We start from the raw sequence: 16,066 nt of genomic DNA on the forward strand, positions 1-16,066 counted from the left end.
GAAAGCATAAAACTCCTAGGAGAACACATAGATAAAGAGCTCCTTGACATTTATCTCAGCAATAATTTTTTAAAATATGTTCCCCAAAACACAGATGACAATAACAAAAATGGGCAAATGGGGTTTTATCAAACTAAAAAGCTTCTGAAAAGCAAACAGTCAATAGATTAAAGAGACAACCTATGGAATGGGAGAAAATATTTACAGATTATGTGTCTGGTAAGAGGTTAATATATAAATTCTATAAAGAGCTGAATTCCATAAAGTAAATAGTTTGAATAAAAAACAAAAAAGTATTCGAATAGAAAATAGACTTTTCTCAACAGAAAATATACAAATAACCAACACATAAGTAAAAAGATGTTCAACATTGCTAATGATCAAGGAAATACAAATCAAAATCACAATGCAATATCACTTCACGCTTGTTAGGATGGTTATTATCAAAAAGGTGAAGGATAAGAGGTGTTGGCAAGGATATACAGAAAGGAAAATTTTGTACTTTCTTGGTAGGAACTCAAGTTAGTACAGCCATTATGGAAAATAGCATGGTGGGTTTCTCAAAAATTTAAAAAAATATACTGCCATACAATCCAGCAATTCCACTTCTGGGTATATATCCAATGGAAACAAAATTATTATCCTGAAGTGATATGTACACTCTCATGCTCCTTTTAGCATTATTCACAATGGCTAATATATGGAATAAAAGTAAGTACCCTCTGATGGGGGAATGAATAAAATAATGTAATATGTTTATTGATCCAGACCACCATCTGTTTGAAAATAAACTTGTCCTGGAAACGACTAAAACCACTTATTTCTATATTATCTTCAGCTGCTTTTGTGCTACAATGACAAAGGTAAGTTGTGAGACAGAGATTGTATGGACTCCAAAGCCTAAACTATTTACCATCTATATTTTACTTTACTATTTATAAGAAAGTGTTTGTCAATCTCTTATATAAACCAAAATGTTGTGAACTCTCTACGGTGATTATATTTCAGAAAACGAACATTTTTTTTTGCTTTCATACATGAGACAATTATGTATGTGGATGATTTTTGGGGTAATTACCTTTAAAGTGGAGAAAATTAGCTAAGTTCCATTCATTTAAAGTTGAAGAAACTGAGCAAAACTTTAATTTTAATAAAACAAAAAATCCCTGCTTGGTTTCGTGCATATACTAATGCACAGTGGAAATGTATCTTGAAGTTGTACAACTAAATGTGTTATGTAAACACTGACAAAAAAAAAACAACAACAACTGCAGTTCCAGTTGTGTGTATTTAGCGCAAGAAGTATCTGCAAATAATTAATGGGAATGTAGAGGCTTTGAGGAGCCGAAGCTACATCATCTCAGGTCTGTTTAAAATATTTTAATTTTCAGATTGTCCTTATGCTTGTGGTAGGCAGATGCCTCTGAAGGCCAGATGTGTTTGAGATGACTGTCTATAGAAGCTTTCTTTTTGAAGAGATTAGGATCCTACCCAGAAACCATAAGATGTGAGATGGTAACTTGAGAAGTTTTCTATTATTGCACTGTCTGGCAAGAAAAAAAAGAGAGACTAGCCAAAGACAGCATCTGGTTGATTTGGACTAGATAATGCTTGTTAGTTACATCAATTGCTCTTTTTCCAAATCTTTTATAAGTGGTCTTACAGTCTTTCCTTAAATTCCTGAGAGTGACTCTCCAATGGGAAAGAAGACAGACTGACAGGCAAATATTCCACATCATTATTATATTTCTTATTATGAACAAAGGTAGTCAGATTCTGACAATTTTACATGAGTTTTGACGTTGTTAATTAATTTTTCTCAGGGTATCGAGTTTCCAGAATTGAGGAGGGAGGATCGATTCCTGGATCCAGAGTTAACCGCAAACTTGTTTCTTCTGATCGTTAAGATGCAGTCAGCACACAGTGGTGACAATATTTCGTCATTCCTGAATGTAAAATTAAGGTCACTTTATTAGAGTTAAACTGACTAGTTCAATGCCTAATGGATGAAAGTTTCCAACATCCACTAGAAACCACTAGCATGCTAATTTGCTTTTACCTTAATTAGTGATTTTAATCCATACAAATAAAGATTGTAAATACAGAAAGGGATGGGAACAATATAAAAATGGGATTTGGAGAAAAAAACAACAAAGTACCCAGAATGGTACTGAGGGGAAGATGCTGAATTTCATGGATAGGAGCAATTCCATCATTCTTTGCCTATGTTGGAAATAGATTTTATTTCTAAGTAACCGGTTGAGGTGCAGTGTTTGGTATAGAGTATCGAGAATGATTGATTGTAAGGCTCCTTCTAGGCTCACTGAGAAATCATGCCCTGATTGATTAGTGACACTGCCAAGTTTGGGAAGAAGTGGCACATCAACCATATATTTCCCAACTTTTCATGGAGGTAAAATTTGTAGTGGGTTAGGGAGAATTTTTATGGGCCAGGATGTGTGTATCTCTCATGACTAGACCAACCCCCTGCCTTTTTTTCCCCTTAACTCTGAAAGTAACAATGAGATGATTAATTTTGGCTTTCAGATACCAAGTTACTTAGAGAAATTATATTCAAGAAAAGTGACATGAAGGTTCTGTTCTCCGGAACAAATTATACACCCTCAACTCCAGCCACCAAATTAAGGAATGAATATAATCAAGGCATGGTATTCACTGCTCTCTTGGTTCAGAGACTGATCTCTGTAATTAGGTGTAGTCCTACTTTAGTCAGGTGGTAAAACTTTTATATTTTTATTTTTTTTAAGTCCCACCATCTAGTATCTGAGTAATGAACTGCACGCAGGGGTGAGTGTGTTTCTTTCTGGGTGAGGAAGAGAATGCTAGGGTCTAGAAGACCCTTGTCCCCTCTTTTTTTTACCAAGTGCAGTTGTTTCCCTACTACTTCCTATTCAGTCTGTCTGCCTAGTCACATTACTTTCTTTTTCCTAGTATGAATCTTGTTCCGTTTCTGATCATTGAAAACCTGCTGCAACTCCTTTCTGAGAATTTGATACTCTGACCAATGGTTTCTAAAGGGGAAGTAAGATTCTCACTCAAAATATGCCTCTTTGTGATATTATTTTAAGCTGGTTATTTTTAAGAAACACAGAACTCAAGATGCAACTTTGACTCTCCTACCCCAAACTGCCTAAAAGAATTTAGATAGAGGACTTACTCCAAAAAGGGTGCTATCTTCATAGATAACTATAGTTTAACATGAACTAGTATGTGATAGGCAGGGAGTAACCTAGCAAAACACTTTTTTTTTTAATTGTAACAACTTGATCTTTTTTTAGTCATTTTTTAAAATTGTTTTTCTATTACAGTTGTTCCAATTCCCCCCTGTCTGCCCTCCTCAGCCCATCCCACCTCCCACACCCAGAGTCGATTCCCACACTATTGTCCATGTCCATGGGTCATTCATACATGTTCTTTGATTACTCCCTTCCCCTTCTTTCCACCATTATCCCCTTTTCCCTCACTGTGCTGTCAGTCTATTTCATATTTCTATGCCTGTGGTTCTATTTTGTTCATTAGTTTATTTTGTGCATTAGGTCCCTCTTATAGGTGAGATCATATGGTACTTTTCTTTCACAGCCTGGCTTATTTCAATTAGCATAATCTCCAGTTCCATCCATGCTATTGCAAAGGGTAGGAGACCCTTCTTTCTTTCTGCTGTGTAGTATTGCATTGTGTAAATATTCTGCAGTTTTTTGATCCACCCATTTACTGATGGAACTTAGGCTGTTTCCAGCACTTGGCTATTATAAATAGAGCCACTATGAACATAGGAGTGCATAAGTTCTTTTGAATTGGTGATTCGAAATTCTTAGGGTATAATCCCAGCAGTGGAGTTGCTGGATCAAAAGACAGTTTCATTTTGAGATTTTTGAGGAAATTCCATATTATTTTCCACAGTGGCTGCACCAGTCTGCATTCCCAACAACAGTGCACCAGGGTTTCCTTTTCCCCACATCTTTACCAGCACTTGTTGTCTGTTGATTTATGAATGATGGCCATTCTGACAAGTGTGAGGTGATATCTCATTGTGGTTTTAATTTGTATCTCTCTGATGGCTAGTGATGCTGAGCATCTTTTCATATGTCTGTGGGCCAACTGTATGTCCTCTTTGGAGATATGTCTGTTCAGGTCCTTTGCCCATTTTTTAATTGCTTGTTTGTCTTTCTGGTGTGGAGTCCTGTGAGTTCTTTATATATTGGAGAACAAACCCTTGTCTGAGGTATCACTGGCAATTATGTTCTCCCATAGAGTCAATTTCCTTTTCATTCTGGTGATGGTTTATTTAGCCATACAGAAGCTTTTTAATTTGGTGTTGTCCCATTTATTTATTTTTTCCTTTATTTTCTTTGCTCTAAGAGATATACCAGCAAAAATATTGGTATATGGGATATCTGAAATTTGCCTGCCTATGTTTTTCTCTAAGACTTTTATGGTATCATAGCTTATATTTAAGTATTTTATTCATTTTGAGTTTATTCCAGTATATGGTATAAATTGGTGGTATAGTTGCATATTTTAGCATGTATCTGTCCAGTTCTCCCAACATCATTTATTGAAAAGGCTATTTTTACTCCATTGTGTACTCCTGTCCCTTTTGCCAAATATTAATTCACCATGAAGACTTGGGTTTATTTCTGGGCTCTCTGTATTCTATTCCATAGATGTATGTGTCTACTCTTATGCCAGTAACAGACTGTTTAGATTACAGTGGCCTTAAGATATAGTTTGATATTGGGGTCTTCTTTCTCAAGATTGCTAAGTTTATTTGGGGCCTTTTTTGGTTCCATATAAATTTTTGAAATATTTGTTCTAGATCAGTGAAATATGTCATAGGTATTTTAATAGGAATTACATTGAATCTATAGATTGTTTTGGTCAACATGAATATTTTAATGATGTTAATTCTTCCAATCCATGAACATGGTATATGCTAGCAAAGAACTTTTGATCAAAGTGCTCTTTGTGTCCCATTGTTAATGAAGGCCTAGCAAACATTTGTTTTTCTGTCTCCATGTGAATTGCCTTCCTGCCCTTCGAAGTCCCAAATCACTACCTCCCTTTCTTCTTAGCTCAAAATGGCATATAATCCTCAACTGCCAGATTTGATTTGTCCTCTTAGCCATATTCTTATGGAACCCTCATATGTGCATACCTAACAAAATTTGGTTATTTTCTCTTGTGAGTCTGACTTATGTCAGTTTAGTTATTTGACCAGGCAGATGAACTAAGAGGGAAAAGGGGAAATTTTTTTCATTTTTTAAGTCTTACAGTTTGTGGATACTTAAAGATAAAATTTTTTTAGTCATTTTCAGATTAGAGAGGAAAAGACCAATATGATACAAGAAAGAATCTGATAACTCCAAAAGACAAGAAGATTAAATGCTAAACACATTTAGCAATAAAACCCCATTAAACTCTCAGTTCCCCAACTGTGTACTAAAGCATTCCAGATCCCACAGAAAATCTCATAGACAACACAGAATGAAACAGAAAAATACTTGCCTTATGTCAAATAGCACAGGAAATACTAGATTGAAGTAGTTATCAATTTCAATATTATATTGTGCTCTATTTCTTTCAATGGCATCATGCATTTGTGGTTTTTTTGTTGCTGTTTTGTTTTCTGTTTTTGTGAATACAACAATTAAAAGAAAGCTGTGTGAAAATCAACACAGAATAAGAAACCAGAGTGGGAGGGTTCAATATGATCCCAAGATTTGAGCAACTGTGCAGTGCCAGTTAGGTGTATACTTCCTGTCAGTAGGTAACCATGATTATATAAAAATTAAATAAAAATATTATTTTCTTTCAATTTATGTAAATTTTCTTTCAATTTGTGTGTAATATTTTTTTAAATAGCTATTAAATTGTTAAGACATGAGTACTTCTTAAGTTGTTTGAACCTAACTTCTCGCTACATAGAATTGTAAGTATATTTTTGTCCTAGGATTTCCAAGAGGCAATTGTTAAGACCCTAGGGACTGGGAAACAAGAAAGATTGAGGATATTTGCACACTATCAACTACATTTATATTATTTTTTTTGTATGAACTTGTCTAGCTTCCCAGGGCTTTTTTTTCCCCAAGGTTCTAACAGGATAACTGTGTACAAGGGTATGCCTCTGGAGTATGGTAAGTTTGCTAGTATCATTTAGGGTCCACACTGTCCAGTTGCCCCTTGTAACACTATGCATGGTAGCAGATCCTATTTCAGAAGAAACCTACCATAACCTATAGCAGCCCAACACACATTTAATAAATACTTTTTGGTAGATATTTATTTATTACATAATTTTAAAATGGAATGTAAGTTATCGAGAAAAAGAAGATTTGGGACATGTGTGGTCAGCACATTTTTCTTTACAATCATGAGTCTTTCTTCTTTCTAGTATGTTCTCCCTGTCGCTCCATTAATTTGAAAGAAGGAAGAGACATTGTTCTGTCTCCATCTTTGCCCTCCCTTCCTTTTATTTTGTTCCTTTGGGATCAAGATGTGTTGCTTGTGGCTAAGGCCAACTTGGGTGCCAGAAGACTTTATTTACTGTCATAGAATGTGGAATTGGACAGGATTTTAGATACTAATTATGTTTCTCTTTTATTTTACTTTTTTTTTTTTTGATAGAGAGAGAGAGACCTAATAAAGTTGAGTGACTTACTCATGGCCACTTGGAGTCCTACTTTCGGAACTGGGACAAAAACATAGTACTGATTCACTTCCAGTCTGATACTTACTCGGAAGCACAACAATTGGTTTCTCAGTGAAATTTGCACTCATTTCAGCCTTTTAAAAATTCTTGCAGTTGGTCAGACTTAATTTCTTTCTTTCAATTTGAAGCAGCTTATTGCTTTATGTTTGAGAGGAAACCACTATTTCATCCTGAAGATGGTTCTTTTGTAATGGCAGGCTAACTAACTTTTATCTTTGGGTTTAAGAAGTGCTTGGGAAAGAGGGGTGCTGTGCTCTATAAATATAAATGGTCATATTCTACTGAAACAAGCTATAGCATATCACATCTGATATTTTCCGTGACTTTGCATATAGATGATATGAATTAGAAAATGCACTTCTTTTGAACTCTACAGCTGTTCATAAAATTGTCACAGAAATTTGCATTTAAAATATACATATAGGAAATTTGCACACATTTATGGAGCTCTCTAGAATTCTTAAGAGGTAGAATTTAATACCTGCTGGCAAATACGTCCCAGTTATATAATAGGAAAAGAACGAAATACTGACATATGCAAGCATTGTTTAATTTGGGCCTTATGTGCTTTAATAATGGAGTGGACAGGACTTTGAATATTAGATAGATGATATTTCCATTTAAAAATGGGATAAAATTCTACTTTTAATGACAATGTAGCAAAGTTAATGTAGTATCACTGGATCAAGCCTATTTTTATAATGCCAAACTAAAAAATATATACTAATCAAAATTTAAATAAATGGTTGGCATTAATTTAAATAGAACTTAAACACCATATAAATAGACTTGTTCAAAAAAAGAATTATTTAAGTGAAGTATTTATATTTAAATTAGGCTTTGGAGTTCATGAATTTTTGCACAAGTAAAACTTATTGTAATGACTGCATTATTCTAAACTTAGTTTAATTCTAAATTGTTAATTTGTGCTAATAAATTTATTTTTTATACCACTAAAGTAGTGCAGAATTATTGATAGAGTTTAGAAAATACAAAAAAAACCCTAATATGATAAATTAATGCTTTTGAAATTCTACCACCTGGAGATAATTTCCATTAATATTTGTATATCTTTTTCAGATAAAAGTTTCAGTGAGAACATAAACTTCCACTGCTTCATTGTTTAAGATTATAGTGTATTATACTGAGTCAGTGAGCCATGGTTAATTTTTTCCCTCTTTTGGCGCATTTAGGATGTTTCCATGGGTTTTTTGGATAGAATTAACATTTTGATAAACATTTCTATACTTTCTCATTATTTGATTAGGATAAATTCCCAGAAGTGGATTTTCTAGATTAAAACGTTTGTATGTTACTAAGTCTTTGAATAAATATTTTTGTATTAGCTTTAAAAAAGGCTATATCAAATGTACCAGACACGCTCTCTTCTTCTAAGTCTGCATGACCTAAATTTTGAATCCCTACTTGCGTCTTTTGCCAACATGATAGGAAAAAACAAAACAGAATCATAATGTTTACTTTGCATTTTAAATTACTTATGAAGCTTTCCATTTTTTGTTATTAAAATATTTTAAAGATTCAATACACCTAGAGCTTATCATGACAATATTCATAAAATGAGAATATACCTATGTTATGATTTTTTTATTATGATTATAGTACAGTTATAGCTGTGTGTATGAAATAATTTCTTATGTGTTACTTTGAATTTTCCCTCCTAAATTCCATTTCTCTACTTTCATCTCCTGTAGCAACACTTATCATAAATTTGTTTTGTATCATTGAGGTCCATGTTTTTAGTGCCAGGTGTTTGGGGTCCCCCCCACATTAGATTTTATATAATGAACATATATTTAGCCATATCTGATTTTCACTAGGTTTTTGTTTTTCTTTTTTTGTTTTGTATGAATGCTTCTTGTACCCATAACTCTTATTTTTTATTAAGTTGGAGTTCATGCTGAGGAAATTCTTTTAGAGAGGAAAAGCTAAGTTAAAAAATGGAGTTTAGGCTCCAGGCTAAACGGAAAGATGACTTGGAGAGTTTCAGGTTGTTTTCAGTTTGTTTCACCCTGACACAGCAAACAGGCAGCAACAAGAATGCAAATGGAAGAATCTAATTGACAGGTGCAGTACTCTGTTTTTTTCTTTGCATTTCACAAAGGCTTTTCTCAAAATCTGTGGTCTTGACAGACCATGTAGACTGAAATGTGCCTCCAGGCAGAAAAATCACAGAACTGTGGGTTCCTTGCTTTTTTTAACATTGAAAATCATCAGCACCCAAAACAATATAATTTTGAGTAGTAACTCAAATTCTCTTATAAAAATTTGACTCAGCTGTTGTATACCTTTCCCTCCTGGACCTTTTTTTTAGGCATCTTGGTAGCATAAGAAGGACAGGACTGAAGTTATAACCTAAGGGGGGCATTTTGGGAAACTCTAAGTATTTAAAGATTTCTTTTGTGTAAGAGAAGATATTTTGGCAGTGGGTAAGAAGGGGGAGAAAAAGGAGAAAAGAGGAGAAGAAGGAGAGGAAAGAGGGAGAAAAGAGAGGAGGACAATGTCTCTCTCTACAGATAGGTGATATCTGTAGATGATAGATGATAGATGATAGATAGATGATAGATACAAGAACAGATAGATAGATACGAGAGGAAGCGAGAGACTAATTTGTTTAAGGCACTATTTTGGTACATCTGTTACCAGCAATTAAACACAATTTCTCACTGAAAAAGCCATATGACATAATAATCCGAAAATTCACAAAATATTCACATCACTCAGAATCAATGTCTGCTTTTTCTGGGCATTAAAACTTTTCCTTTGCTAGCCTTGCTGGAAGCAAAGTCCCTTTGCCTGAATTTGTGCAGCATAGCTCGGGTGTTTTACTTGAGTTAGTCATCAGGCGTTTTCTGTGGATAACTCCAGACCTAGCCTAGAGCATAATATTTTGTGGGATGTTTGAGTGACAGCAGTTCCAAACATACCTTTATTTAGACGCATTACTTGAATGATTGCTTAAATAGGTATAGAAAAATTCTGGTTCCAAAAGCACTTTTATGTGTATTATTAAAGATATTATTCCATTCAATATTCTCTTGCCACCAGTATTGAGGCTGTAAAGTCTGATTCTAGTCTGATTTTGTAGACTGCGAAAGCTTTTTTTCATTATCTTGTTATTTTGAAAATTTCCATCTCCAAACTATCTCTATGTTAATATATATTTTTTCTTCTTTTTTTTCTTCTTTTTTTATGACACTAGGTGGCTGTTTCCATAGGAAATATCTTGTATTTTTTTAACCTCTCAGAAATTTTCTTTCATTTTTTTTTTCTGTATTTCCTTGCCTTCATTCCCCATTTTGTCTGTTGGAATTTCTGAAGCTATCCTCAATGTTCATCGAGTTTTATTTTCCCTCATACCTTTTTCCTATTTCGCACGATTGGCAGAGAATTTCTTAGCCTTATCTTTCAATTCACTGTTTGTTCTCAAATGTACACATCCAATTATTTAGTCCAACTTCTGTGTTTATTTCAATAATACTTTAATAATCATACATTTTCATTGCCAAGATCTCTAATTTGTATTTTCTAAAGCAATTTTTTCTTGTGTGGCAGGCATGCTGTTCTCTCTTGTAATTCTGAGTATTTTTTTTTTAATATACTTATGTTCAAGTCTTCTTTTGCCTGCTGACTTAACCTACATGTTTTCTCAGCTGTTATTCTTGTTATTGATTTTCAATCTAGGAGCCATTCTTTCTTGATGACTTGTCTAAAATATTTGCTATTTCTTGATTGTGTGCCTGCCTTATGCTTAGAATCCCCTGTTAGCCTAGCTGTGATTCTGCAGTTTGTTTACAGAAGTCTGTCTCCAGTAAGAAGGGAAACGGTATCTTCCTCACAGCTGTGGTTGGGGGCTTCCCAGTTCCCCTATTTTTCTATTGCCATGTAACAAATCACAACAAAGTAAGTGACCCAAAACATACCTATTCACTGTCTCATATTCTGTAGGTTAGAAATTGGGTCTTCTGCTTAGGGTTTCACATCTGAAATCAAAGTCATATGGGCTAGGCTCTGACCTGTTGTCTCAGGGGACAAATCGGCTTCAGACTCATTCAGGTTATGGCAGAATCCACGGGGTGGCTCTGGGTCTAAGGTTTCTGTTTCCTTGCTGACTGTCACTCTGACTTGAGGCTGCCCTGAATGCCTCCTCTCCTGTCCCAAAAAAGTCATGTGAGTCTTTCTCACTCTCAGTATCTGCCTAGCTTGCTTTTAGCTCAACAGCTAGGGGATAGTCTTGTTTTGTGTTTGTTTGTTTGTTTGTTTGTTTTTGTTTTTTTAAAATGCTGGTATGATTACACTGGGTCTCCTCTGGGTAATCTCACATAATATCCCTATTTTAAGTTTAATTCTGCTTGACACATAACACAGTCGCAGGGTTGACTCACAAGTTCAGGTGAGTAGGGTGTGGAACATTGGGGGTCATTTTAGCAATAAGGATGCAGCCTTATCTCCCCATCCTAAACACTCCTACTTATTTATTATTGTTACCTAAGGCAGAGATGTCTCTGCTTCTTACTGCTTTTTAGAACAAGATAGAGGATGGGAGATGGATTCTCACCCATTTGTATTAATATAACCAAATCTAGAGTCAGATTTAAGTTGCTTTAAGAATTACCTCTGCTTTCCATTATGCCTGAACTTGGAGAACTCTAGAGGACACCCTCACCATTTGTAGTTGTCCTTTTTCTTGCAAGTTTTGGACTTTAGTTTTTCCTCTTTCAAATTAACCTCACATACCTTCTTTCTTTAAGGGAGTCATCAGAATTTTTGGCCCACTGAGGGCATTCTCATCCCTAGCAATCACCCACGGCATCTCTTTTTAAGTCTTCCCATAACAAGTGAGTACTTCTCAATAACAGATTTATTTGACTTCTCATGAGCATTCTACAGAGTTAAGTGTCTCTTCTTGGGATATTCTTGCCTCTCAGCTTTCATCTTCTTGGTCATCTTTTTCAATCTCCCTTGCAGAATTTTAAAAGTTGGAGCTGCTCAGTCTTCATTCTGGATTATCTTCTTGTATTATTTTTATTCGCTCTTTAGTAATTAGTTTCCATGGCTTTAAATACCAAATATATCCCAATGATTTAAACATTCTAGTTACTATATCATACCTCACCCTTGTGTTTGAATCAGTATTTTAGTTCTCTATTTGTTAGGTATCACAAAATTAATATGTGCAAAACTAAATCCTTGATTCTTTAACTTCTCATTTTGTATCCCAGTAATTCCCACTTCACTAGTGGCATTACCACCTACCTCACTGCCCAAAAATATGATATAAGTGTGTTTTTCCCCCTTACTTAGTACATCTGAAATATCACTCACTTGTGTTAATTTCACATTAAATTATAAACTGTGATTATTAGCTCTTGTCTATAAACTAGACTAATCAGTAAGTCTCATCTAGTACCCTTATCTCGTCTTTCTTTGCTTTTGTGCAATCCCATGTGATACCAGCGTGATACTAAAATATATAGTATATTTTACTATATACTATACCACCTGCTCAACTTTGTAATGGCTTCATGTTGCACTAGAATTAAAATTTAACTTCCTCCCAAGGCCTTGTAAGGTGTTCATGATCTGGTTCCCATTTAACTGTCCAATCTCCTTTTCCACTCTACCGTACTCTAGCCACATGATCTCTTCTGGCCTTTTCTCATGCTGTTTCTATTCCTGGAACGATTGTTCCTTGGCTCTTCACCTGTGTGATTCATAATTGCCCTTCTGGTCCGACTTAAATTTTATTTCCCCAGAGAGGTCATTTCTCTCTGCCTGTCTCATAGTATCTCTCATATCCTGTGCCTGCTCATTTCCTCATTTGCCCCGATTTTTTCCTTTTTATTAATTACTTAGTTACTGTATATCTCAACCACTAAGCTTTAAACTCCATGGGACAGGGACCATTACTGACTTGCTCATCACCAATGTTTAACATGATACTTCTATAGAGTATATTTTGTGTGTTTTGGGGATATATCTCCTGGGTGACTAGGTAGATGATCTAATGACTGAGTAATATATGATAAAAGTACCTATTAAAATAGTGTTGTTGTCAGTTGCCATTGGCATTTCCATCAATTTTCTGTTATTTATGTCAAAAATATGCAATTTTATGAATGAATTTACTTTTTTGTACAGTCCTTTTGTTAATATATTGATGATACTTTCCTAAATATGCATTTGTTTGAACTCAACATTATTTGAAATTAATGATTTTGTTTATTCATTCATTTAATGTTTCTCTGGCAATCTTCATCTCTTGCTTTTTATAATATTAAATACATAACATTTGGTTTAATTTCAAATTTTTATACAATTTGTAGTTACTGACATAGAAAAGGAGCTTAACCATTTTTCATTTGTTGTTGTTAATACTATGCTTAGTTCCTTGCAATGTCCCTATCTTTGCTCTTTTTCCTCTTAATCATTTAGAAGTGGGCTCTAGTGGGTGCTGAAGAAGTCCTTTGGATTTTGTTTTCTTTACTTCTCATTCCAAACTTGACATCCTGTCTAAGAGTAAGGAATAATGATGTTTGGTATGGTTAAGGGAAAGCAATTGGAGTTTCCATTTAGGAAAATGTTGGTGAGGAGCAGCATAAAACAGCAGAGACCATGTCCTCTTTTGATTCCCCATGTGTCTCCAGTACCTACATCAGTCTCTTCTACAAAATGGGCCCCAACAAGTCACTGTGGGCTGAATAGAATGTATAGAATCCACCCATTTGCCTTTTCCTGTCTGTGGAAACGTGGCCTAAAAATTTCAGTCCTAAGCACTGGGGACCAATATCCTTGTTTTTGTCTCAGACTGGTCATCTTTCCCTGGTAAGTTTCATAAGGGAGACAAATACATGAGATTAAAAAAAAAAGTGAATTAATATTATAAAACAGAATTTTTGCCATAAATTCCAGTACCTATCTCTAATATACAGTGTGCAACAAAGTGACTCCCTTATCTCTTTCTCCAAACCTGGAAAATGCACTAAATCACATCTCAGGTTTTCTTACTTAGATGATATATGATATTGAGTAAATGCACATCCATCAAGTAAAATAAAAATTCCAAGGTCCTTGGTTGCTTTCATTATAATTTTATGTCAACCTGAACTGGCCCCAGTTAATAAGAATATTTTACTTTACATCCTACTTTAAATATCCTACTTTAAATTTTGTGATTTTTTTTACTTTTAATTCCCATTCCTACATATTTTTTCATCCCTTTTTCATTTGCTAAGCAATGTCTGCTGTGTCTGCTAGATGAGAAATGGAGAGAAGAAAAAAAGGAGAGAGAACAAATGTCATTCTTCAAGCTGCCACCTTTCCTTGGAGGTGTTGCTGAGTATGTTCTATGCTGACATTAACTTTATGCTTCCCTTATCTATCTTCCTAAGATTATTGATTCAGAGCCTCATGAACCATACTAAGCTTAGACTCTGTTAGAATCTCTGAATGAAAAAGTAGCACAACAACATGAAGCCACCTATACTATTATGGCTATACTTTCAAACCTTTAAAAAAAATAGGCAATAATTTTATTCCGTTAGGTAAAACAAACTTGTAACAAAAGCCACATGAATGTAAAATAAGTTCTCTACAGCACGTGATAAGAACACTGGGCAAAAAGTATACATTTGGGAACAAAAACCAAACCATAATTATAAAGGACTTTACCAGGAACTGCTATGTTCCCCCATTCATTTGCTGAAAGTCAGCAAGGACATCTAGCTCTTTGTGTTCATGCCAAATGTCATATCAGAGCAACATAATGCAAATTTTTTTAAAAAGAAAGGAAACAAACAAACAAACAAACAAAAAACCCCTAAATTCTCCTTCTCCTTCCCAAATGACAGAAGGAAGAGGGAAGATTTCACTTCTAGAACTTCTATCCTCAATGTGAATACCTATCTCCTTAAATTATTCATTTGCATAATTGTAAAGCAGTGGTGCCTTAATTTTAAATTTGTTTAATAAATCCCTATACAATTTACTTGAAAAATAAAATGACATGACTGAGAAGATAAAAATACAAGTCATTGAAAGTATATCAATTCTTTAAATCCAAAAATCTGTTATAATGTAAAATATATTTGACTAAATGTGTATATCAAATATACTTAACTTCTTAGTTTTCTGATGCTGTCTAAAATATCTACAGGTGACCTAGAAATAATCAGACACATGTGTGAAGGGATTTTAGGATTATTTGTTGGAAGGACAGAAAGGTCCCTAGTAATCTGTTATACAGGGATGTTGTTGACTTGCTGCACTGTGAAAAGAGCCAGACTTCAGACATAAAAAGGTGCCTTTCTGAGGTTAGTGTGCAGATAACTCACCAAAAGAGATTTATCGAAAAAGTAATGAGTAAAGATCAATGCATTACCACTTAATTTATAAGTCAGCCCCTATAGACTTTGAGTGCATGAGAAGCCTAGCTTCATTCATAAGATTAAAATGCCCGTGGTTACCGGAAAGAGATTTAAAGCCATTTTTCATCCATTCATTTTTGTTTATCATGTAGAAAAAAGATTTAGATGTCCAATCGAGATTGAAAGGAAAAGCACTTCAGAAAAATTCAGTGACACGCCGACAGTTTGATGACGTGTTTTCTGCCACTGAAGCGGTAGGATTAATGCTGCCTGGCACCAGTGACAAAATTTAATCACTCCCAGCATGGGAGCGCCCTGGTGGTTTATCACCCACATTGTGCTTTACAGGAAAAGGGCTTTGCTTCATGACAACTGTGTAGTTAGTAGCCTGTCAACACGTTCTTCACATTAACTTTCATTATATGCTTTTAGGTATGGCTATTTTCTCTTCACCTCCACCACCGTTACAAGACTGTGACAAGGTGACTTGGTGATAAAGTGGAAGAATTTGAAATGATATTAATATTTTTTGATTCCCCTTTGGGGTCATTGTTTATCACACATTTATTTGCCTGGAAAGGGGATGAAGATTCTGCTCTTCGCCCTGCTAGAAAGGTACTAATCTGAGGACACTGGTGAGGCATGCCTTAGGAATTCCTTTTCTCTCTGTGTTGTTGGAGGAGAGGGCTTGAAGCCAAGGGTGTTGAAGCCTGAAGAGGTCCACTGCGTGGGGTGAGCTTCTGCTAGCCTCTCAGAGGCAGGTTTAGAATGGTCAGTAGCACGAGCTTTTGCTACTTCCCAGTATCACAGCTTTACTTGCAGCAGTGTAGAGCTGTGCATGGATTTCTGGGGACAACCAGCATTAATGGCCATGGGTTCAGAGTCCTTCAGTGGGTTTAAGAGCAACAAAGACTAATGCTTTGAGCTCCAGAAAAGCAGAGTTTCCGCCCCA

The 16,066-nt window shown here is 35.0% G+C and overlaps 1 pseudogene; it reads left to right on the forward strand.

Annotated features, from left to right (window-relative positions):
• The window catches only part of LOC129086814 (ribosomal biogenesis protein LAS1L-like), a 106,217-nt pseudogene that overhangs the window by 64,702 nt on the left and 25,449 nt on the right, over positions 1–16,066 (forward strand).

The sequence above is a fragment of the Pteronotus mesoamericanus genome, unplaced genomic scaffold (genome assembly GCF_021234165.1).
Source record: "Pteronotus mesoamericanus isolate MK-2021 breed Mesoamerican mustached bat unplaced genomic scaffold, CSHL_Meso_final scaffold_45, whole genome shotgun sequence".
Lineage (NCBI taxonomy): Eukaryota > Metazoa > Chordata > Mammalia > Chiroptera > Mormoopidae > Pteronotus > Pteronotus mesoamericanus.